Source organism: Bufo bufo, chromosome 9, assembly GCF_905171765.1.
Source record: "Bufo bufo chromosome 9, aBufBuf1.1, whole genome shotgun sequence".
NCBI classification, from domain to species: Eukaryota; Metazoa; Chordata; class Amphibia; order Anura; family Bufonidae; genus Bufo; species Bufo bufo.
In genome coordinates this window covers 202,143,473-202,168,332 of record NC_053397.1, presented here as the reverse complement: position 1 = coordinate 202,168,332, position 24,860 = coordinate 202,143,473, and the positions used below count along the sequence as shown (strand labels likewise).

General features: G+C 42.7%; 1 protein-coding gene across 1 annotated transcript in view; it reads right to left on the bottom strand.

The window, feature by feature from the left end:
* AGBL4 (AGBL carboxypeptidase 4) overlaps positions 1-24,860 on the bottom strand; it is a 1,824,141-nt gene that overhangs the window by 436,364 nt on the left and 1,362,917 nt on the right. The window lies entirely within an intron of this gene.

The following is a 24,860-nucleotide window of genomic DNA, read 5'->3' as shown; positions in this document are numbered from 1 at the left end:
GGAATTTATTTACTGGCACATTGTGGGGGAGAGGAGCACTATAGGGGCATCTGCTGGGGGCACTAAGGGGCATTTTTTTTACTGGCATATTATGGGGGACACTATGGGGAAGGGGGAGAGGAGCAGTATGAGTGCATTTACTGGGGCACTATATAGGGGTATTTTATACTGGCATACATTATGGGGACATTAGCTCAACTGCGGGCACTAAGCGGGGGTATTTCATGTACTGTCATATTATAGGGAAAATTAGTACTATGGTATTATGGGGAGCTTTACTACTACTGGGGGGCTATGAGGAACATGATTACTAGGGCACTATAGGGGCATTATTACTACTAAGTGAGCTCTGGCAGAGAATTATTTCTATTGGTGGGATTTTGGGGGGCACTGTTACTTTGGGGGCACCCTAGCACAGTATTAGCTTAGCACTATTATTTTTGGGGGACATTATCTTTATACTATTAGTGTCTGGGCGCAGTTATTTTTTAGAGCACTGTGTGCCAATAATTGTTTAAGGGGGCACTATCTGTGTGGTAGTAGTATTCCCAGGGGGACTGTTTCTGCAGTATAGTATTGGGGGCATAGCGGGTACAGTATTGGGGGCACTATCTGTGTGGTAGTAGTATTCCCAGGCGGACTGTTTCTGCAGTATAGTATTGGGGGAATAGCGGGCACAGTATTGGGGGCACTATCTGTGTGGTAGTAGTATTCCCAGGGGTACTGTTTCTGCAGTATAGTATTGGGGGCATAGCGGGCACAGTATTGGGGGCACTATCTGTGTGGTAGTAGTATTTCCAGGGGGGACTGTTTCTGCAGTATAGTATTGGGGGTGGCAGGAAACTAATGTCTGTTTGTTAATCTCTTCAGAGACGGGAGATGGCTGAAAAATCATCATGGCGGTCTGGTCTGAATGGAGAAGATGAGGAAAAAGAACGTCTACAACAAAGGTGACATTAGATGTAAGAGGTATGTGGCGCTATGTAGGAGAGGAGATGCTCTGGCTCCCCCCTGCCATTTGCAGAAGGAGGATTCAGAGCTGGGTGAGGATGACGAAAGGGGGCAGCAGGCCACGGGCGGGTGGCAGATGGTAGGGGGGAACCACAAGCCTTAAGCAGGATCAGGGGAGGGAGGAGAGTGGAGGAGCTTCCTGGCTGTAGCTTGTTGTATAAGCAGGCAGTGCAGCCAGGACAGGTCCTCCCCTCTTCGTATGATGTGTAGACAGGCCGCAACTATAGAATGTCAGCTGTACAGTGTGTGTTGGGAGTGGCCTATTAAATGTAGGAGGGGCTTTTAATAATGGGCGGGGCTAAAAAATGGGCCACTTGACTGGATTTGCCCCCCAGGACTAAGGCTGCCAGCCCTCCCCTGTTCATATGTGTCCACATACTGAGAAAAATTATGTTTTAATATAAGCAAATGAGCCTGTAGTAGCAACGGGGGCGTTACCATTACACCTAGAGGCGCTGCTCTCTCTGAATCTGACAGGGTCAGGCAGTGTAAAAGTCATCACATCTGAGCCTGTCAATCAAAATGCAGAGGGTGCAATGACAGGGGCAATTATCAGGCAGGAGCATTCCTAGGACCACTCGTTCCTGATAATTGCCCTATGAAAAGGTGACGGCTATCATTTGTGCTGCCTAAACAGTGAACTGCTGCCCAGAAAAATGATTTTCTATGGGGATGAGCGAGCAGCAGCAAATCCCTGGTCCCCATACAGCAGCTCTCACCTCCTCTGATGAGCAAGCAATTACTGGGACCAAACAGGGACCTTTAGTGACAGGATAGAGATACAGTAAGAAAGGAGATAGATAGATAGATAGATAGATAGATAGATAGATAGATAGATAGATAGATAGATAGGAGATAGATAGGAGATAGATAATAGATATAGAATGATAGATAGATAGATAGATAGATAGATAGATAGATAGATAGATAGATGATAGATATAGAATGATAGATAGATAGATAGATAGATAGATAGATAGATAGATAGATAGATAGATAGATAGATAGATAGATAGATATAGAATGATAGATAGATAGATAGATAGATAGATAGATAGATAGATAGATAGATAGATAATAGATAGATAGATAATAGATAGATAGATAGATAGATAGATAGATAGATAGGGCTTGAGAAAGGCTCTAGTATTTGAGCCGAAACGTTGCGTCCACATGGGTGATAGACAGATAGATAATAGATAGATAGATAATAGACAGATTGATATAAGATAGATGGACAGATAGATAATAGACAGATATTATGTTGTGATGTTCTCTGCTGTGGGATAATACAGTATTTATGTGATCTGTTTCCTTGTACTGTAAGATAACCTAGTAATAATTCGGAGTATTTGCAGAGTCCTCCCAGCAGCCTCGGCCGGTGATGTCCTCCGCTGTACACAGGCCGGAGCCTCACACATATTCATTATTTCACATTAATGCTGAAAAACCTTTTATTTGCAGCAGAATATTATTTCTTTGCCGTGCGGCCAAATTGACTTTTTAAAGAGGCAGCTCCTTTTAGTGATGACCTGATGGCATTTAGATTTAGTATTAAATGACACAGAAATGGGTGTATTAGTTGACATTTTGATTATAAGATCACTGATGGCTGGAGCTGCTCTTTTCCAGCAGGAACATGTACTGTTGTCATAACAACTACACTGGGGCGTGCCCCAGCTGCTGTCCTGTGTGCCTGTCCATGCAAGAAGTGGGGGATGCAGGACTTATGGGTAATTGGGGGTTTTGGAGTTATTTTTAAGCAAACTTAGCTTGTACAGCATCCTCCTGGGAACCCGGTCATGTTTTGCTCCTTTTCGGAAAGTTCTGCTTCAGTTAACATCACATATTTGACCAGGTTTCCAAGCTGGGCCATAAATGTGACGTCACTTTCATTAAGGACCATAAATCCCTATAGGGGTCCCTAACTAATATTTTATTTAAAATCTTATCTTTATTATTTAACTACAAAAAAACTTATAAGGAATATAAGGGAAAAAAGAACACAATTAAAATTGTCAGTTAACAATGGAGTGTGAGATAATTGTTATTGCTGCTGGTTGCTTACTGCAACCATTGATAGCCTATTAGTATCTGTGGATTGCAGAGTGCATGGGAATATTTATTCCATATATGAGTTCACATTTATCCTGTGGGGGTCATACCCCACATCCCCTGACGAAGCCACGTTTGTGGCGAAACATGTCGGGAGGGGTGGTATAGTGCGATCTATTTTTAGACAGTTACGGAGTAGTGAAAAAAGTCTAGTGGATTGTTCATGAGTAGCATAGGGACCCAGAGCTGAATAATAGTGAGGGATCAAATACAGAGTGGTGTATAATTGACTCGCAGTGCTCTAATATCAGTATAGAGGTGAGACAGAGCTGCATATAAATAGAGCTGCACACAGAAAGGGAGTGGGTATAGAGCGATGATACACTGACCTCCATAAACACAAATGGAGGTAACAGTATAGTTACACTAGCAAAGTGTGTCTACTTGTGAATTGCTACAACAGTGTCAGCCCAAAGGGGTGGAAACACTGTTAACCAAATTGTTACTAGATAGTGGTAGCTCCTTGTATTCTCCTGACACAAGTACTTTGAAAGTGTGATTTTGATCTTGTGAATAGGACACGCCATGGTGTACAAATGAAACTGGAATACTCGCGTCTATATCAATCTCAGGACGAGTTAAACACCAACTGATGACCCTCACAGGATAAATGTGAACTCATATATGGAATAAATATTCCCATGCACTCTGCAATCCACAGATACTAATAGGCTATCAATGGTTGCAGTAAGCAACCAGCAGCAATAACAATTATCTCACACTCCATTGTTAACTGACAATTTTAATTGTGTTCTTTTTTCCCTTATATTCCTTATAAGTTTTTTTGTAGTTAAAGAGGACCTTTCACTTGTAAAAACAATGTGAACTAAGTATGCTGCCATATAGAGCGGCGCCCGGGGATCTCACTGCACTTACTATTATCCCCGGGCGCTGCTCCGTTCTCCCGTTATGCCCTCTGGTACCTTTGCTCTGTAAGTTATAGTAGGCGGTGTCTTCCCTTGTCCTGTGGGCGTCTCCCCCTCCTAGGCTGTAGCGTTGGCCAATCGCAGCACACAGCTCACAGTCTGGGAGGTTTTTTTCTCCCAGGCTGTGAGCTGTGCGTTGCGATTGGCCAACGCTACAGCCTAGGAGAAGGAGACGCCCACAGGACAAGGGAAGACACCGCCTACTATAACTTACAGAGCAAAAGTACCGGAGGGCATAACGGGAGAACGGAGCAGCGCCCGGGGATAATAGTAAGTGCAGTGAGATCCCCGGGCGCCGCTCTACATGTCAGCATACTTAGTTCACATAGTTTTTACAAGTGAAAGGTCCTCTTTAAATAATAAAGATAAGATTTTAAATAAAATATTAGTTAGGGACCCCTATAGGGATTTATGGTCCTACAGACCATTAGAATATAATTAAATAATAACCCGAGGGTCTCTAAAAGGGACCTTGTTGATAACACTTTCATTAAGGACACGTCCAGAATTATTCTTCTCCTTGGCACATGTGCAAACTCCTGAATCCATATTATCTGCGCATGCGCCAGGGAGAGGATTTCTGGACCCGTTCACAGCGGACGGGATGTCCTGTCTGTAGCCCCAGCCAGAAACTTGGTAAAGGAAGTGACATCAGTGGAATCTCAATTTTTAGAAGAGGAGCACCACATGACCTGGTTTTCGGGAGGCTGATCCATGCAACTGCAGGACTGTTACGTGTTACAAACATTCTCCTACAGGTGTGTTCTGGGCCATTAAGGTGCCTTGTGGGACCCTCCGGTTCCCAGGAAACCCCTTTAAGAGCTTGGCTCTGTTTTCATGGTACCAGGCGGTACCATTTCAGTGCCTCAATGCCTACTAACAACATTTCCCTATGAAATGATAATAGAAACCCTTAATACAACACGCAATATAGAACTGCATTTTATTTCAGCTATTGTTGCAAAGTCAGACTGTTGTTTGCTACTGAGAACTGCTTAGTCATTCCCATTGACTTGTATGGAGGACCAATATAAGTCTATGGTAGCCTGAAGTGCAACATTGTTTCCATTAGGCTCTACTTCTCTAGATTCACTCCTCCCACTAGAAGGTTCTAGATCAGTTACAAACTGTATCAAAGTAGAGTAGTCTGAGCCCCTAGTTGTCTGCAGTTAGGGGCCAATGTTTCGTAGAAGAGACTCTGCAAGACTGCACGAGTGACCAGGAGAAGATGCCACAGACCTTGGATCACTATCCCTTTCACCATGGAGCCAGCTGGACAGACCATGGGCCACCAGCTCTTTGGCCAGGGTACCAGTTCTAAGAAAGAGAGGGAAATACAGCTCTAGTCTTTCCTCAGCACAGAACCTTCCGCTACCAGAGGTATGACGAGAGAAGCCAGCTCAGTGCATTGTCTGAATTGTTTTGCACTTGAGTTCCTCTAGTAAAGAAAAACATTGGTTTACTGCAGACCCTGACTCTCCGGACTTATTTCCCATTAGGGTGCACTACGCCTTACTAGCCTCTCTGGAGAGCAGCAACACGTGGTAACACCTCGATGGTATCTGGGGGACTCACTGTAGCATTGGGGCCACCTCAAACCTGACCACTGCACTGACAGCTAGAGATGAGCGAACTTGATGTTTTCGGGTTCAGGTTCTGGGACAATTCCGTTATGGATTCCGTTATCACAGAAAATAATGAATATAAATAGGAATATAAATTCTATGACAGAATGCACCATGGAAGCCTAGAAGTCTAAGGGCAGCATAATGGATCCGGACGGTTTCTGTTATGCAGGACAGGACTCCAGCTTCAGCTCTGAAGGACCATATGACTATGTGCCACTGTAATACCACAGTTCTCCTGCACTGGCGGCTGCACCTGCGTGGATCAGCTGATCACAAGAGAATTTCTATGTTAAGAATGGTTTGTCCTGAATTGACAACCCCTTTAAGGGTCCATTCACACGTCCGTATGTGTTTTGCGGATCCGCAAAACATTGGACACCGGCAATGTGCGTTCCGCATTTTGCGGACCGCACATCGCCGGCACTCTCATAGAAAATGCCTTTTCTTGCCCCGCAATTGCGGACAAGAATAGGGCATGTTCTATTTTTTGGCGGATCCGGAAGTGCGGATGCGGACAGCACATTCCGGCCCCATTGAAAATGAATGGGTCCGCACCTGTTCCGCAAAATTGCGGAACGGATGCGGACCCATTTTGAGGACGTGTGAATGGACCCTAACTGTGCGGTGGAGGACTCCTACAAGAGTCCTTCAAATGGCAAACCCACGGAAGAACGTGTGTCTTTTTTTTAACCCTATCAACCAAGTAACTATGTAACAAAGGCGAACCGCGACCAAGCATTAGATACTCAGGCGATCTGCATATACACGATAAACAGTATTTAGAGTAGATAAAAAGTTAGAATAAGATCCATCAGCAGCAGATGGTTTCCTTTTCTACACATTGCAAAAACAAAAAAACAACAACTTAGAAATAATAAAGTAGCAAAAAAAAAAGGATGTATTTTATGAAGACGGTAGGTTTCCCCATTAATAGCGGTAGAGCCAATTATAATGAAAGGTAGACTTTCTGTAAATGGTAAGTCTAGCGGTGTACTTTTAGTAATGTTTTAAATGTGCATTACCTCTTCTGCTGCCAAGAGTATTTATGAGATTTATATCAAGGACATATTAGCTTAATAATGGTATCATTGATATAAATGGAGGAGCACTGCAGCGACATCTGGACTGCGGCCAGCAGACTGGACCATCCACTGTGCAGACATTGTCCTGTGGCCACATACTGTAGTGCCACGCCTGCTTACATATGGCAGCACTGTGCAGTTATCATATGTAACACAGAACATGCATGTAACAAACCTCGCATTATTAGGGAAGCCATCTTGAAATCACAGGGCCGACATTTGCAGGTATTGGAAGACCCTGACACAGGGCAGCGGTCCTGATAGGGGTTAACCCCATGGTTAATGGGGGAGGCAAAAAATACATCCATTGCCTGAGTGGGCCCCCAAATAAGGTGTCGCCATACCATGACCACTACATGGTATCTGAATATTAAAGTGGTTGTCTCACTTCAGCAAATAGCACTTACTAATGTATTGTGATTGTCCATATTGCCTCCTTTGCTGGCTGGATTAATTTTTTTCATGACATTATACACTTCTGGTTTCCATAGTTACGACCACCCTGCAATCCAGCAACGGTGGTCGTTCTTGCTCGCTATTGAAAAAAGTGCTGGACTATGTGCGCTCCCACGGTCCAAGCCACCAGAGAGGCCAGTGCTTGTTCCTATATTGTGCCAGCATGACCACCGATACTGGATTGCAGGGTGGTCGTAACCATGGATATATATGCGAACAGTGTATAATGTGATGGAAAAATCAATCCAGCCAGCAAAGGAGACAATATAGACAATCGCAATACGTTAGGAAGTGCCTTGTAGTAACTTTCTCTACATGATAAATGCCATTTGCTGAAGAGAGAGGACCCCTTTAACATTGTACTATTACTAAACACTGTACAAAGACCAATATCACCACCCTACAGTGACTATATAGAGGTAAGTAGTCTGCATAGAGGTAAGTATTCTGCATTCTAAATGGTTACAGTGCAGCTATATTCAATGACTTACAACTGACGTCTCTCATTGGAATTGTTCCCTTTTCTTATCTTTTCTATCTGGCCCAGACCACCATGATGAGTTCTTCCAGTCACGACTTGTCTGCAGAAGAGCCATTCCTTGGCTCTTCACGTTTCTAGCACTCTCCCTGCTTCTGTCCAAACAACACTAATTCCCCATCGTACTGAGACCCCCAAATCCATGCCTGTTACTGCCCCATCCACCTCTATTACTGTGCCCGCAGCATGACACAGATATATAGTGTCATAGCTATAGTTACTCCCCACAAATATTGTCATACAGACAACACCCCTGAAAACAACGGTTCTCCAGAAAATCATAATTCTCACCTCTTTTCCCCTTAATTAGCATTCATGCCCCTTATGGACCCTCTAATCAGTAATAATAACCCTTTTGTACCCCCAAGAAACTTATAATGACTGCTGTGAGGTCCCTAGAAAGTAACAGTGCCCCCTATAGTAATATAGTAATTAGGGATGAGCGAATCGACTTCAGATGCTTCCATTTGAAGTCGATTCACATAAAACTTCGGTGTAATACTGTACGGAGCAGGAGTTCGATATCAAGGTTTTTTACAGTAGAAATTAATTCACAAAGTTACAAGTAAGTAATAACTTCGGCTCATCGGAACCAATACATTCTAATACAGTTCCGTACAGTATTACAACAAAGTTTTATGCGAATCGACTTCGGATGAATCATCCGAAGTTGATTCGTTCATCTCTATGCACAATGCAGTTTACACTATTTTCTTTAAAACTGGAAAACCCCTTTAATTATATATCTGTGCACCCTATATTTAGGGTGCACTAAAAATCATCCAGGCTCTAGAACAATAAAAAATGAATTGTTCCCTTACTACCCAAGATACATTTTTGTTAATTTTTGTAACTTAAAGGGGTTTCCCATGAGTAATGCAAAAAATGAAAATCAGACATCACATAGTGCATGACAATACCTTTCTAATAAAGCTAGAACCAGCCCTGTACCTCACATGGATCCAGAGATTATTATTATTATTATTATTATTTATTATTAAAGCGCCATTCATTCCATAGCGCTGTACATATGATAAGCGGTGCACATACATAATACAGACAATTGCACTAATCATAAACAAGACGAGTTACAAACTGGTTCAGAAGAAGAGAGGGCCCTGCCCGTGAGGGCTTACAATCTACATGGTATGGGAGAAGGACACAGTAGGTGCGAGTTAAGTTGGTCATGGCGGTATAGAGGCAGCAGGGTCACTGGTTGTAGGCTTGTCTGAAGAGGTGGGTTTTCAGGTTTCTTTTGAAGGATTCCACTGTAGGTGAGAGTCTGATATGTTGGGGTAGCGAGTTCCAGAGTATGGGGGGTGCACGGGAGAAATCTTGGAGTCGATTGTGGGAAGAGGCAATAAGAGGAGAGGAGAGAAGGAGGTCTTGTGAGGATCGGAGAGTGCGTGTGGGGATGTATCGGGAAAGTAGCTCAGAGATGTAGGGAGGCGACAGGTTATGGATGGCCTTGTATGTATTTGTTAGTACTTTGAAGTGAATTCGCTGGGCAATGGGGAGCCAGTGAAGGGATTGGCAGAGGGGCGAGGCAGAGGAGTAACAGGGGAGAGGTGGATTAGTCGGGCTGCAGAGTTGAGGATAGATTGGAGGGGCGCGAGAGTGCTAGATGAAAGGCCACAGAGGAGAATGTTGCAGTAGTCTAGGCGAGAGATAATGAGGGCATGTACAAGAATTTTCGCAGATTCAAAGTTAAGGAAAGCTTGGATGCGGGAGATGTTTTTGAGTTGGAGGCGGCAGGTGGTGGAAAGTGCTTGGATGTGCGGTCTGAAGGAGAGGGCAGAATCCAAGGTCACTCCGAGGCAGCGGACTTTGTTGACCGGGGAGAGTGTGCAGCCATTGATCGTGATAGATAGGTCTGTTGAGGGGGTTGAACAAGATGGGGGAAAGATTATGAATTCTGTCTTATCCATGTTAAGTTTTAGAAAGCGAGAGGCGAAGAAGGATGATATAGAAGATAGACATTGTGGGATTCTTGATAGTAAGGTGGTGATGTCTGGACCAGAGAAGTAGATTTGCGTGTCGTCAGCGTAGGAGTGATACTGAAGGCCATGGGACTCTATGAGCTGTCCCAGGCCAAGGGTGTAGATAGAGAAGAGCAGGGGTCCTAGGACAGAGCCTTGCGGGACACCAACAGAGAGGGAATGAGACGAGGAGGTGGTGCGAGAGTGGGAGACGCTAAACATCCGGTCTGTGAGGTATGATGTGATCCAGAAGAGGGCCAGGTCAGTGATGCCAAGAGATTAGAGAGTTTGCAACAGAAGGGAGTGGTCAACAGTGTCGAAGGCAGAGGACAGGTCAAGGAGAAGGAGGACAGAGTATTGTTTCTTGGTTTTGGCTGTCAGTAGGTCATTGGTGACTTTGGTAAGGGCAGTCTCGGTCGAGTGGTGGGGTCGGAAGCCAGATTGTAGGCGGTCAAAGAGGGAGCAGGAGGAGAGGTGGGCGGACAGTTCTGAATGGACATGTTGTTCAAGTAGCTCAGAGATCTCCCAATTCATTGTTCTGCTAGATTTACTGTATATCAAGCTGGCAGCTCAAGGGGAGTGTCCTTTCTGCTGTAGCTAAGGGGGCGTGTCCATGCTCTGCCTATCACAACCCAGGAGGCAGTTGAAGGATGAAACTGAGCATGTGCGGCCATCTCAGTGAGCAGGACAAAGAAATAAGAAAAAAAACGAACTGCAGGTGGCGCAGTACAGATACATTTTATTGAATAACTCATTGGCTGTGCTACATTTTTAATTACATGCAATTACAAAAGTATCCAGATCCAGGTGCCGATTTGAAAACTGTAAAATATTTTTTGTGGGACAACCCCTTTTAAAGAGTTGCTGTCTCCTCTCCTGACATGTCTGTTTTAATAACTACTTGCATCTCCCATGTAATAACAATTCTGGAGCATCTATTCTTATGACTCTGTGATGTGCCATTTCTCTATTATTTCTGCTAGAAGTCATAAATCAATTGCTAGCAGTTTGCAATAAAGGTCCAGAAGGGTTTTACCAACTGGGGTGCGTCTCTGCACGGTCTGACATTAGTCAATCAGTGCTGCCAGTGTCAGACTGTGCAGGGACACAACCTCAACCGGTAAGACCCAGATTCATTCTTAAACTTCTAGCAGGAATAATAAAGGAATGGCACAACATAGAGACATAAGAATAGATGCTCCAGAATTGTTATTACATGGGGAAAGCAGGTAGTTACTAAAACAGACATGTCAGGGGAGGGAATAGGTCCTTTTTAAATGAATGCAATGAGTCCTGCGGAGCAAGAGCCACTCTGGCTAATACATGGTGCCATGAGAAGGGACCCCCTCTATGAATTCCTGAATGCAGTACCTTCTAAGGTGGACAACCCCTTTAAATAAGAGTGAAATGCCAGCACCCTGTGGTATGTGTGTATTTTTCCCTCTTGAGATTCGCCGTGCCGCGTCTCCCTCTGTGCAGATGGTGTACGGCGTTCCGTCTGATCCAATGACAGATGACAGTTCCTGCCAGCTCCGTGTAAACCTGGACTCTCATTTTCCTTCATCTTCCCCTGAGGGGACAGCTCAGAAAGTCCCTTTCCTGCCGCAGCTCATACGTGAGAACACACTGTGAACCGCCAGGAGCGGCACCTCCTGACTGCTTATCGATTTCCACTTTACTGTGTTTTTTCAGGCCTCTCATTTTAAAAGCATTTTCCTGTACCGGACCATGAAAATACCCGGAGAAGAGCAGCCACCCTGACAGACAAGTCAAACATACACACCGGTCTGGAGAAAACTGACAATGAGTTGAATTTAGGACATCGCCTTCACCGGATCATCACCGTTTTCTTTCCTTTTTCAACTTTTTCTGCCGTGACATCTAACTTTCACATTAAGGGGGCCTGTCAACTCTCCTACTAGCATTCCCCATGTGATAACAATCTGAGCGCATCTTTTTTTTATATATATATATATATATATATATATATATATATATATATATATACAGTACAGACCAAAAGTTTGGACACACCTTCTCATTCAAAGAGTTTTCTTTATTTTCATGACTATGAAGGCATCAAAACTATAAATTAACACATGTGGAATTATATACATAACAAACAAGTGTGAAACAACTGAAAATATGTCATATTCTAGGTTCTTCAAAGTAGCCACCTTTTGCTTAGATTACTGCTTTGCACACTCTTGGCATTCTCTTGATGAGCTTCAAGTGGTAGTCCCCTGAAATGGTCTTCCAACAGTCTTGAAGGAGTTCCCAGAGATGCTTAGCACTTGTTGGCCCTTTTGCCTTCACTCTGCAGTCCAGCTCACCCCAAACCATCTCGATTGGGTTCAGGTCCGGTGACTGTGGAGGCCAGGTCATCTGGCGCAGCACCCCATCACTCTCCTTCATGGTCAAATAGCCCTTACTTTAAAAGTTTTCCCAATTTTTCGGCTGACTGACTCTTAAAGTAATGATGGCCACTCGTTTTTCTTTACTTAGCTGCTTTTTTCTTGCCATAATACAAATTCTAACAGTCTATTCAGTAGTACTATCAGCTGTGTATCCACCTGACTTCTCCTCAACGCCACTGATGGTCCCAACCCCATTTATAAGGCAAGAAATCCCACTTATTAAACCTGACAGGGCACACCTGTGAAGTGAAAACCATTTCAGGTGACTACCTCTTGAAGCTCATCAAGAGAATGCCAAGAGTGTGCAAAGCAGTAATCAAAGCAAAAGGTGGCTACTTTGAAGAACCTAGAATATGACATATTTTCAGTTGTTTCACACTTGTTTGTTATGTATATAATTCCACATGTGTTAATTCATAGTTTTGATGCCTTCAGTGTGAATCTACAATTTTCATAGTCATGAAAATAAAGAAAACTCTTTGAATGAGAAGGTGTGTCCAAACTTTTGGTCTGTACGGTATATATATAACTTTTGGGCCATTCCTCTATTATTCCTACTGGAAGTTTATAAATAAACTGGAATAAGTCTGCAATGAAGGTCCAGATGGGTGTTACCAGTTGAGGATGTGTCCCTGCACAGTGGGACACGATACACACAGTGCTGCCACTCTTACTTTGGAGAATCCCTACTTGTTAGACGGGTCTTTTTTTAAATAATCTGGTCAAAAAGTATCTAAACTGTATGCAAACTTGTAGGTAAGTGTTCAGTTTCCCTGCAGTGCCACCACAGGGGACTTGAGGCATTACACACAGTGCCCTGTCACATCAATGGCTTATCCTTGAGAGCGAAAGATGCTTTCGGTAACAGTGCTCCACTCCGGGCCCAGAGATGCAGATCCGGAATTAGGTTATTACCCTAGTAGGGCACATGCATTTTTTAGGAATCAAACATTAGGAATCATATACTGTACACAGATGTGTCCAACTTTACCTTGAATTTTGTTAAGAAGTCCAATTATTTTATGAAAAATAAAAATGAATATAATATCGTAACATGCTGACGAAAGCCTGCAATTCACAAAACAACCACAGGGTGGCCACATATAGACACCGATTGGATAGATATCACGTGACACAGTATCACAATTTTTCTTTTTTAAAGCTGGCCATCTTGAATCACATGTCTCAGAGCAGGTTGAGCTACTGTATGATGTAGGGCAAGGAAGGACGCATCTGTATCAGTATGAGTAATCTGAACATGTGCAGACTTCGATCGACCTACAGTGCTCCAGGTCCATCCCTTTGGACCTCATATTAATCAGCTGCTGCCCGACCTTTTCAACCATTCGTCTGACTATAGGGTGAGCTCGCTGCAGATTAGTAAGGGCGGAAAAAAAAATCCATAGTGTAAAGGCGCAGCTTAGTAAATCATGTTATATTGCTCACCAACTAATATGGATCTTGTTTTGGGTTGTTTTCTCATATTCCGAGCTAAAGATTTCATATCTAAAGCAAATACCAAGAGGATGAGTGCACATCGGCTGCAGGAGCAGCAAGGCCACAAAACTGAGCTAGAAAGTCGGACAGGAGGTATAATTGAAAGCTTAAATATTCGTTTCAGTTGTACTCATTTCAGGGCAAAAGCCTCCTTGTGTGTCCTTTTGGTGAGTCGAGCGCGTGAGCTAATAAAGTCTGAGTTGTATCTGGGGGCTGATTGACGTTACTGAATTAGGGCTTAGGCACACGTCTGCATCCGATCCGTTTTTTTTTGTGGGTCAGATGCGGGACCCATTCAGCTCAATGGGGACGCAAAAGATGCAGACAGTATACTGGAGTGCTGTCCACATCCGTCAGTCCATTCTGCGGCCCTGCAGAAAAATAGAACATGTCCTATACTTGTCCTTTTTGCAGACAAAAATAGGCATTGTCCCAATGGGTCCGCAAGAAGAAGAAAAAAAAAAAAGCGATGCAACAAGGGCTTCACATGGACAGCATGATTATTTTTTGCTGATCCGCATTTGCAGACGGCAAAGTACATGCGGTCATGTGAATGCACCCTTAGGATTCATGCACACGCAAAAAAATAGAACATGTTCTGCAGAGGGCCGGACATTCCGCTTCACAAAATCCGGAACACACACACAGTCAGTATCCTGAGGATAGGTCATCAGTATTAAAATCTCTCAAAATCCTTTTAATAAGCTGTTGCCCACCATCCAAAAGGAAAAGGGAGAAGGGCATGGGAGAAGGAAATTGCACTGTATACCATTAAGCAATTTATTTTTGGCATCTCTGGTGTTCTATGTGAGGGACTATTTTCTTTTCAGGAAAGCAAAAGGTTAACATGAGCGGATTGCAGGGCGCTGGGGTTGCTGCTGTCCATCCACAAAAAGGGAAGAGAAAAGTCATCCAGCTAATGTGACTAAAAAAGAAAAAAAAAAAGCTTAAGTCACTGAACTTTCACAAAATTTCTTTTAATAGAGTGATGTTATTAGCAACTTTTAAATCAATTTATTTAAAAAAAATCTGCCTGCATCCACCTAAAAAAAAAGCTTTAAAGCTTCCATACAGCTTTTAAAGATTATAGGAGTGTCCTACCTTTCTGTAAGGCCTCATGCACACGACCGTACCGTTTGCCGCAAAAAATGGAAGCCGCCCGTGTTGCCTTCTGCAATTTGCGGAACGGGCACCGGCAATATAAATGTCTATTCTTGTCCGCAAAGCGCAGACAAGAATAGGACATGTTATATTTTTTTTAGCGGGGCCGCGGAACGGAGTGCTGTCCGCATCTTTTGCGGCCCCATTGAAGTGGATGGGTCCGCATCCGAGCCGCCAAAACGCCGGCTCGGATGCGGACCCAAATAACGGTCGTGTGCATGAGGCCTAAGTGTGAGTTATCTCTCCTCATCTCTTCTGTGAGCTCCATAGCTGAAAACAGACATACTGGGAAGTAAGTGAAAGGATGTCACAGCAGTACAGTGCTTCTTAGAGAAATGCACCTAGCTGTGTAGCTGAAACAGGGAATAATATGGCCAAAAGAGACTTTAGGGAAGCCCAAAAAAGAACAGTTTCTTCACAGTTATGATTGTACAAAGAAGCACAGCTATTATGCAAACTTTATTTTTTTATTAAACTCAGGTATGCTTTAAAATTACACTGGAGAACAGCAATTTTTTCATCAATATAGTTAGAATAATGGTGTGCATTACTTCACTCCAAGTATTTTTGTTTCTTTTTTAATTAATGGGATAACCCATTTAAGGAGGATGTCTTCCTAATTTTAAGCTGCCTCACTTATTGCCATCAGAAAGGATTGACTAAAAGTGTATTAAATGCTCATGGCTCGTGCTCATTACAGTTCCATAAATCCCATATAAGCAGCCCTAATATGGCACTCATAGAAGTCTTTGGACCCCCACTGTACCAGTATTGCCTCTGGCTTCTTGCAGATGTTGCAACTCCTACACCGACGGAACAAATAGCCCCTAATAATAATGAAAAGCGAAAATCTTTATTAATAAAAAAAGTATTAGACAAGGTGAAAACATGAGGGAGAAGGTGGCCATACGACCCCCTCACCCCAAACCCCTGGTAGTGGAGACCACACTGGAGCAACTCAGGTTGTCAGCCCAAAAGGATAATGATAATAATATCCACAAGTCATGCATGTGCATGTAGCCCAAGTAAAACACAGTTAGAACATGATGAAATAATTGAAAATATAAAAACGGAAATATGCTGCATACATACGATGTATAAGGGACAAATATTGCCAGAACAAGGTCCGGTCACCAATGTCACAAGATAACGTGATGGCGGGTCCGCACCCCAAAGTGTGTATGCCAGAGCTACATAACACTACAACATATGGCTGGAAATAACAGAGATCAATTACCCATAATGGACTGTATAACCGAGGCTCTCAGTGTGCTGCTGCCCCAACGCGCGTTTCGCCAACCCTTTGGCTTCGTCAGGAGGCTTGATGTTGCACTGCGCATGAATAAAAAAATTCTAGCATGCCCTAGGGAAGATTATCCTTGTAATATGGTGCCATAAACAGGCGCCATACTGTGGCACGCTGTAGGAAGCTGCAGGGACTCCTTGTGCCTATGTACGTGCTCAGCCTTGTGGAAGACCCCTTTCTCCACAGAGGAGTGCTATTAGACAAGGCATCTAGTTGCAATTAATGGTTTAGAAAACCAAAGCAATCTGGTCTCGAGACAATGCACTTCAAAAAATTTAGTACCAGTTGTGACCACCAGGGGCCTGCCAGTCAATGGAGCGGGCAGAATTGTCACTAGTACAATACACTAGGTTGAAAATGAGGCACTTTTAGAGCACAAAGCTTTGGAAATTTCTTAGCTGATATTATAAGTGATATTATAAGTGACCGCCACCTTGGAGACAATGATCCTGAAAAGCTGCAATATCAGCTATCACTACCAGAGGCATCTCACTCAAGCTGTACAAACAGCAGCAATCAATTTCTATGTTATACCAGGCAGCAGATTGCAATGCTCAGGACTGTAATTTACTTTATGCTGTTATAGCTTGTCCAGCATAACAGCCATTTCTATTGTTTCATGTGATGGCAATGCACCCGAAGATCACGGACTGTAATAGAACTTCAGAAATGTTCAGAACACGAGAATGAAGAAGAATATCTTGTGGGAATTTTGCGACTCCAAACTGGTATTTTAGGTGAGTGCTACTGAGTTTCAGCAAAAATCAAAACAGATTCTTAGGGAGAAGAATTTTCAAAGACAGAGGGGTCAGGAGAAGCTCGGAAGACTCTTGACTGCGGAATACGCTAGGTTTTGAAGGAGGACTGATAAAAACGATGATCATCTTGGAAAACAAGTCTACGGTAGCCCAGTATTTATTGTATGTGCTCGACTCCCACAGAAGATCTACCATAGCGTAAATTGCTGAAAAGGTTCCTGCTGGCTATGATTGAAAGATGTCAGAACACAGAGGACATCGCAGCTTGGGGCCAACAGTGTCTACAATGGGCACATAAGCATCAGAACTGGACCATGGAGCAATGGAAGAAGGTGGCCTTCTTCAAGGAGTCACGTTCTATTTTATATCAACTGGACAGCCGGGCACATGTGCCTCATTTAGCTGGGCAATAAATGCCAGCAGGATGCACTATGAGAAGAAGACAAGTCAGCAAAGGCAGTGTAATATGCTCTGGGCCATGTTATTCTTGGTAACTCTGGTCTTGTCTTTCATGTGGATGTGACACTTAACACCTGCCTAAACATGGTACAGACAAGTACCCTCCAGCAGAGTAAAGTTCTGGCCAGACTACAAAAATTGTTCAGGAGTGGTTCAGGAAAAGTGTTGACTTGGCCTCCAAATTCCTCACTCTGATCGAGTATCTGTAGGGATGTGCTGGAAGAACAAGTCCCATCCATGGAGGCCCTATCATGTAACTTCTGGACTTTGAAGTTCTGAACTTCAAGGGAAAGTGTGTTTTTCATTTCATTAGGGAAATAAAAGGGTGTCCTGCGACTTTTGACTGACCCTCTATATGTATATTAGGGAAATTCCATACATGCAATTTTCTAAAGTATGAACAAACTATAAGTTCACCAGAGACTGAATCCATTAACCAGTCCCATTAAAAAACTGTCAATCAGGGGGGTGAACTATACCTCCACCACCTTAAAGGGGTTCTCAGGCATTTCATCTGATTAGGACATGGTGTTAACCTAGGGAGGGAAGCTCGTTTACATAGGACCTACCCTCTGTCGCTCCCCTGATGCCACCATCCCAGGTGTTCCTGGTGTAAGATGTGAAAAATGTATTAAGACATTCACGTTTCTATAATTGTTGCATCTTCTGCTGTCTGTGAACCATATAGTGAAATCCATTCCGGCTAGGAGCTAGTTATAGCTTTAGACCAATTTTCTGGTGTAAATATAGTGAATGTGTCAGGCTGAGGTGAACACCCCCTTCTCTCTGCCCCCTATTGCGAAGCTCCGTCCACCTTTTAACTAAGTAAAAGCAGTGGACATTCATAAAAAGGTTACTTTTTTCTGCAAAACACTGTTTGCACATAAATTTGCAACTTTTGTCCATGTTTGAAAAAAATTGGAGATCTGACCTCTATAAAGATGTCATAAGACAAAAATCAACAGGGGACTTTGGACCTGAAAATAACGTAGTGTTAAAATGTAGACAACTTATACTTTCAATTAAATAAGTGCCACGTAGTGAAGGAAAAGACTTGGCAAACAAATAGTTAAAAGTCATATCATAACGAAGAATCCATTGTCACATTCAATTGACTTGCAAAATTAAAACCATTCCTGGCTTCCCTCCTGTCTTGGTGAAGGATAAAAAAATGATATGAAGAAAACAAAAAATAATTAGTTTCAGGACCACTTGAGACTAGTCTGCATTAAGCCTCTGATATCTCTGGGAAAAAAAATCTGATGCTAAGTTATGTACAAATGAATATTTCTGCATGTTTACAGTTAGTAATACTTAATTAGCATATAAATGCCCATAAATGTTTAATCCAGAATTTACAAACATTCAAAATTAATTACTTTCCGATCATCAAGCAGGAAAGTTGCTGAGTGGAACCAATGCCCTTAACCTTTGGTTTTTTGGAGAACTGCATTTACCAATCAAGATACTCAGGATAATAGTCTAGCTACATTGTTATATAGGGCAGGAAACTAATTAACAGTAAAGTTATCTGAAAATCCCAAGGTTTGTTGTCACTGCAGGCAGTGCTTACTCGAAACTTTTTCCAGACTCTACAAGAGATCAGTAAGATTCAGGTCTCATGTTAATGCCATTCATTGTGTAGCCTTACAGATTTTAAGAATGCTCTTCAAGTTTCCATGTCTGAAAACATTAAAGAGCTTAAAGAGGAAAACTGATTAACTGATCTTGTGACAGTTCATATAGACGTCATACTTTGATATCAGGAGATGACATGCAGTAACTGCAAGGATCTGTGACTTATCAGGAAATGACATACCGGGGGTTATGTCAGAAAAACAGAATATGACATTAATATCTTTGATGAGGACATCAGTAGGATCTATAATCTGTCAGAGATGACAGTGGAATCTATGATGTGTTAGGAGATGACATCAGTAGGATTTAATGTGTCACGGGGTGACATCAATGGGATCTCTGATGTCTTGGAAGATGACATCTCTAGGATCTACTGTATGATGTGTCAGAAGATGACATCAGTGGGATCTATGATGTATCAGGAGATGACATCAGGGGGATCTATGATGTGTCAGAAGATGACATCAGGGGGATCTATGATGTGTCAGAAGATGACATCAGGGGGATCTATGATGTGTCAGAAGATGACATCAGGGGGATCTATGATGTGTCAGAAGATGACATCAGTGGGATCTATGATGTGTCAGGAGATGACATCAGGGAGATCTATGATGTTTTAGAAGATTACATCAGGGGGATCTATGATGTGTCAGAAGATGACATCAGGGGGATCTATGATGTGTCAGAAGATGACATCAGGGGGATCTATGATGTATCAGGAGATGACATCAGGGGGATCTATGATGTGTCAGAAGATGACATCAGGGGGATCTATGATGTGTCAGGAGATGACATCAGGGAGATCTATGATGTTTTAGAAGATTACATCAGTAGGATCTATGATGTGTCGAGAGATGACATCAGCAGGATCTATGATGTGTCAAGAGATGACATCAGCAGGATCTATGATGTGTAAAGACATGACATTAGCAGGATTTATGATGTGTCAGGAGATGACATCAGCAGGAATTATGATGCCTCAGGAGATGACATCAATGTGGGGTGCAGCAAGAGCCCGAAGAGTCAGTACAGACAATGGGAGAGTTTGTGACCCTGATGATAAGTTGTGTCATGGTGTACTTCAGTGCAGTGGAAAGGAGGTTTGAAGAACCAGGCCAGAAATAAAAGTATAGCAGTCTCCTTTTTACTTAGTGCAAAATATAACGTGGCACATCCAGCAGTAGTATGTAGGTACAAAGTGCAGATTCTGTCACCAGATGAAGAGGTTTGTTGGCTTCAATAGGTGGCAATAAAATTGCACTTGAAGGCACTTGCAAATATAGGTGTCTACTGTCTGATACAGGCTTAGAGTTAGTCTGGCATAAATGTAATTTAGGTGAAGGATGACCGCACAGTATTCCCTCACCTGCAGCAGGGTCTGTAAAGCTGCGGCTTGCTAGTCACTGCTGTATATTAAGGGATGGAAGTATTCTTGGTTATAGGAATCTCTCTGGAGTAGTGGTCTCACAGGAGAACTGGTTACGGTCCCTTGGAGTAAGAGCTCTGACATTTGCTTCCTTCCTCCACCCTGTCTGGACCCTCCTGTCTGGAAGCAGGACCAGCCCACTCCTACCAAGAGGGGAGGAACAGGGTGGTTAACCCTGTTCCTGCCAACCATACCTCGTCTGCTGGTGTACAGGGCATTAACATAATATGAAACTGCAAAAACATCTAATTGCAGATACCCCCAGAATACATCAACAGGCACCTGTGATGTGTCATGAGATGACTTCAATGGGATCTTTGATGTTTATAGCAGGAAATGACTTTGGGAAGTCAGGAGACATGTCAGGAGATTAAATCAGTCGGGATAATGGATGTGTCAGAAGATGACATCATGGGGTCTATGCCATGGCAGGAAATTACTTTAGGGGCTGTATGACATTACAGTATATGACTTATTGTTTTTTACATGGTAGGAAATTACTTAAAGGGGTTCCCCTTGACAGACCTTTCAGCAAGACCATCCCCCACGCTGCCGGACCTGAGGGGGGGAGCAAACATACCTGCTCCCCACTGCTGGGCCCCAGCTCCTTTGGTCCTCCATCACAGCTGCCACTCTCTGCATGTCAACATTTGGCTTGACACGGGTCACATGGCTTCTGCAGCCAATGATTGCCAGCAGTGGTAACGTGTCCTAAATGCATCACTTGAACCAGTTGCACAGGCAGGACACTACAGAAAAGACTTCACACCAGTACCATACAGTATAGACCCAGGAGTAATACATGACTCAGGAGGCATAATACACAATGGAGATAAATTATAAACTGATAGATTTTACAGATGTTAGCTTTAACTTACAGTATACTTTGCCGGGAAACAGAAAAAAGGTTAGCTTTTTCCTCCCAGAAACAGTGACACTCCTGTCAATTGGCTTTGTCTCGTTCTGTAGACTCAAGGGAATGAGACTGAGCTGCAATACCAGTCATGGCCCATGGACAAGAGGGCACTGTTTGTGAAAAAATCCTGGAGAATCCCTTTAACAATGAGAACGGAGCGGGGAAATGAACGGAGGGCCCACTGCGCATGCGCAGCCACCCTCCATTAATTTCTATGGGGCCGCCGAAAATAGCCGAGCGCTGGCTCGGCTATTTCCGTCTGCCCCATATAAATGAACGGGAGCAGGGGCTGCGCGTGCGCGGTGCGCTCCCATTCACTTCTATGGGAGCAGCACTTGGTGGTGGACAGACCCCGGGAAATCCAGGATCCTCCAGCCACAGCTCTCCCCGCTCCATTCTCGTTGTAAGTGCGGGTCCCAGAGGTGGGACCCGCACCTATCAGATATTGGGGGCATATCCTAGAGATATGCCTCCATTGTATGTGATGGGAATACCCCTTTAAGTAAGTATTGCATTTACAGGAACTATGTTAGTGGCAATGTGTTACATTGTTCTCATTAATGGCAACATTCCGTCAGAGGTGAAAAATATGTAAATATTTTGATTAAAAAAGTAGACATTGGAAACTGAAATTATTACTGATCTGCAGCTTAAATGAGGGGATCCTGCACCGATACCTGAGGATTGTTACACCAGGCACTTCATACTTCTGATCTTCCGCTTTATTTATGTTTTCCCCTTGTGTGAAATCTTGTAAGGACACAAATCATTGATACTGCTGGTCACAAGAAACTAGGACTGAAGCCCATCTGGGAGGCTATAGATGACATATTATATCCATTTCAGACCACAAGCCTTTCAGAGAACAGACATTAAATGGCACAAAGCTTCCCCTTTGCTATCATTGAAAGTTTAAAGGACCCTTATGTTGGTCCCTGAATGGGCCCTAACAGTCTACTAGTTTTCTTGCCTATTGATTGATATCACCCAGGGAATCTTCAGCATCATATCAAAAAGACGACACCTTTTTGTCGAATTTTGTGTTAGATGTGCGACGCTCAGTTTTGTCAATATCCTTTAGATAATGGAATGCACTGTATATATTACAACTCCTACAACACGTCTATGTTAAAGGGAGTCTGGCACCAGGAAATTCACCCTTTAATCCGGTACAATGCCTTGCAGGGCTATCTCACATGAAGGTAATGATACTTTTCACTTTCTTTGTTTTCGCTTCCTTCAGGAGAAAAAAAATTACTTTTAATTCATATGCAAATTAGAATTTAAGTGCACAGAGGGCGGGCCCGAGCCACTCTGTGCACCCTCGCTCCTCCTGCTTCCTCCTTGATTGACAGGGCCAGGTGAAATGACTATGCAGGTACAGTACAGCCAGAGATACCCTAAATTAAGCGGGACTGTTCCTTAAATGTGTATATGTGTGCTACCTTTATTGGTGCTCATGTGAAATCCAAGTCAAGAATAGTACAAATGGAACATATAGGGAAAATCTGGCCACATAGTAAACCCTGGTTATTACAGATCAGCACCAAGGACAGAGATGTAAAGTACACACCTGTTGAGTGGAGCCGCTAATACATAGGGCGATCTGTTCTCCTTTGTGTCTTTTTTGTGTGTTCAAAAGATACAAAAACACAACTATAACTAAAGTGCAAGTACTGCTATATTATAGCAAGCATGACTTTATATATACCGGTACATGCAGAAACTGAAATAGAGGCGTTATATAAATTAATATAGAATAGGTGTAAAATACACTGATATAAAATATGTATAACATACACTTATATTGAATTGGTGTAAAATATATAGAATAGATCTAAAATATACTGTACAGAATAGGTGTAAATAAACTCATATAAAATGCGTGTAAAATACACTCATATAAAATAGGTGTAAAATATATAGGACAGATGTAAAATGCACTCATATTGAATAGGTGTAAAATACATTTATATAGAACAGATGTAAAATACAGGTATATTGAATAGGTGTTAATGCACTCATTTAGAATAGTTAGAAAATGCACTCATATAGAATAAGTGTAAAATACACAAATAAAATAAGGTCTAAAAATACACTCATAGAAAATAGGTGTAAAATACACTCAAAAATCAAATGCACTCTCACAGAATAGGTGCGAATGACTTCCATAGAATAGATATGGAATACACTCATATACGGTAATAGGTGTAAAATAAAGTCACATGGAGTAAGAGCCAGATTCACTCATACAATTGGTTACAATACACTCTACTATTGGCTGGTATGATGCATCTGTTTTTGTGAGGCCTAGATAAAAAAAACTGCAAATTAGAGATCACCGCTAAAGACATCTAATGACTTTCCTTGAGTTATCTTTCTAAATCGAAAAGGAAGATGCATTTAATCAAAGTTGTAATTAGACCAATCAGAAACACAAATGCAATTGTAAAGAACTTAACATAGAAGACGTTATGTGTCCGGGTGTTACCTCGGGCGCGCCCATCCGAATAAGGAATAGTAACACCTACAGTAACTAGCAGTCCGTGGCTTTTTGTGCATCACACATTTATGGTGCTAAAACTATGCAGCAGTAACTTCTATAGTGCTCCTACGTCATCCCAATGAAATACCCCAAGAGGTAGCAATAGCAGACACTGTGCCACCATAATAGCAAGATACTTATCTAACAGCAAATGGTATTGAGGGTTAGAATTAAAAGGGTTTTCCGAGACCTTTATACCTATGACCTATCCACTGGACCCCCGCCGACCAGCTGTTTGACCAATCACAGCGCCATACATTGTATATTGGCTGTGCTTGGTATTGCAGCTCAGCCCTATTCACTTCAATAGGACTGAGCTGCTCCTAGGTCATGTGACCAATAAATGTGACGTCACTGCACTAGGAAAAGCTCAGAGAAGGTCGCAGCTAGTGCATTCTCAAACAGCTGATCAGCAGGGGTCCCGGGTGTCGACCACCCACAGATCAGATACTGATGACCAATCCATAGGATAGTGAAAAACAAGATTGGCACCGGCAGCATCTCACATCATCCAAATTTTATTGCGACCTCAAGACATAGTATGACAAATACAGCAACGTTTCGGCTGATACTCAGCCTTTGTCAAGCCATAGGATAGGTCATCAGTAAAAAAATATCTTGGAAAACCCCTTTAAAGTAAATATCCTGCCTTGAATAACATTATGACTTTTTCATCTAAATAGGTTCAAATTTCTGTGCCGATTCATTTCTTAATATATCGCTACAGCGGTTGGAGCTTCATTTTTCTGATATAGAGCTCCAAGTCTCCTACATACTGTAGATGTAGAAATAAAAGATAAAATTATAGTTCCTCGTAGTCACCACTAGAGGGAGCTTAGCTGCTTACTGTATAATATTGACCTCAATAATAAAAAAAAATACTGTAAGCTCCAAAGCTCCCTCTAGTGGCAGCTGTAGGTAGCAATAATTGTATCTTTATAGCTTGTCTAGCCAGAGGATCTGGATCTCGGACGGCTATGAAGATAGATGTAGAATTTAATT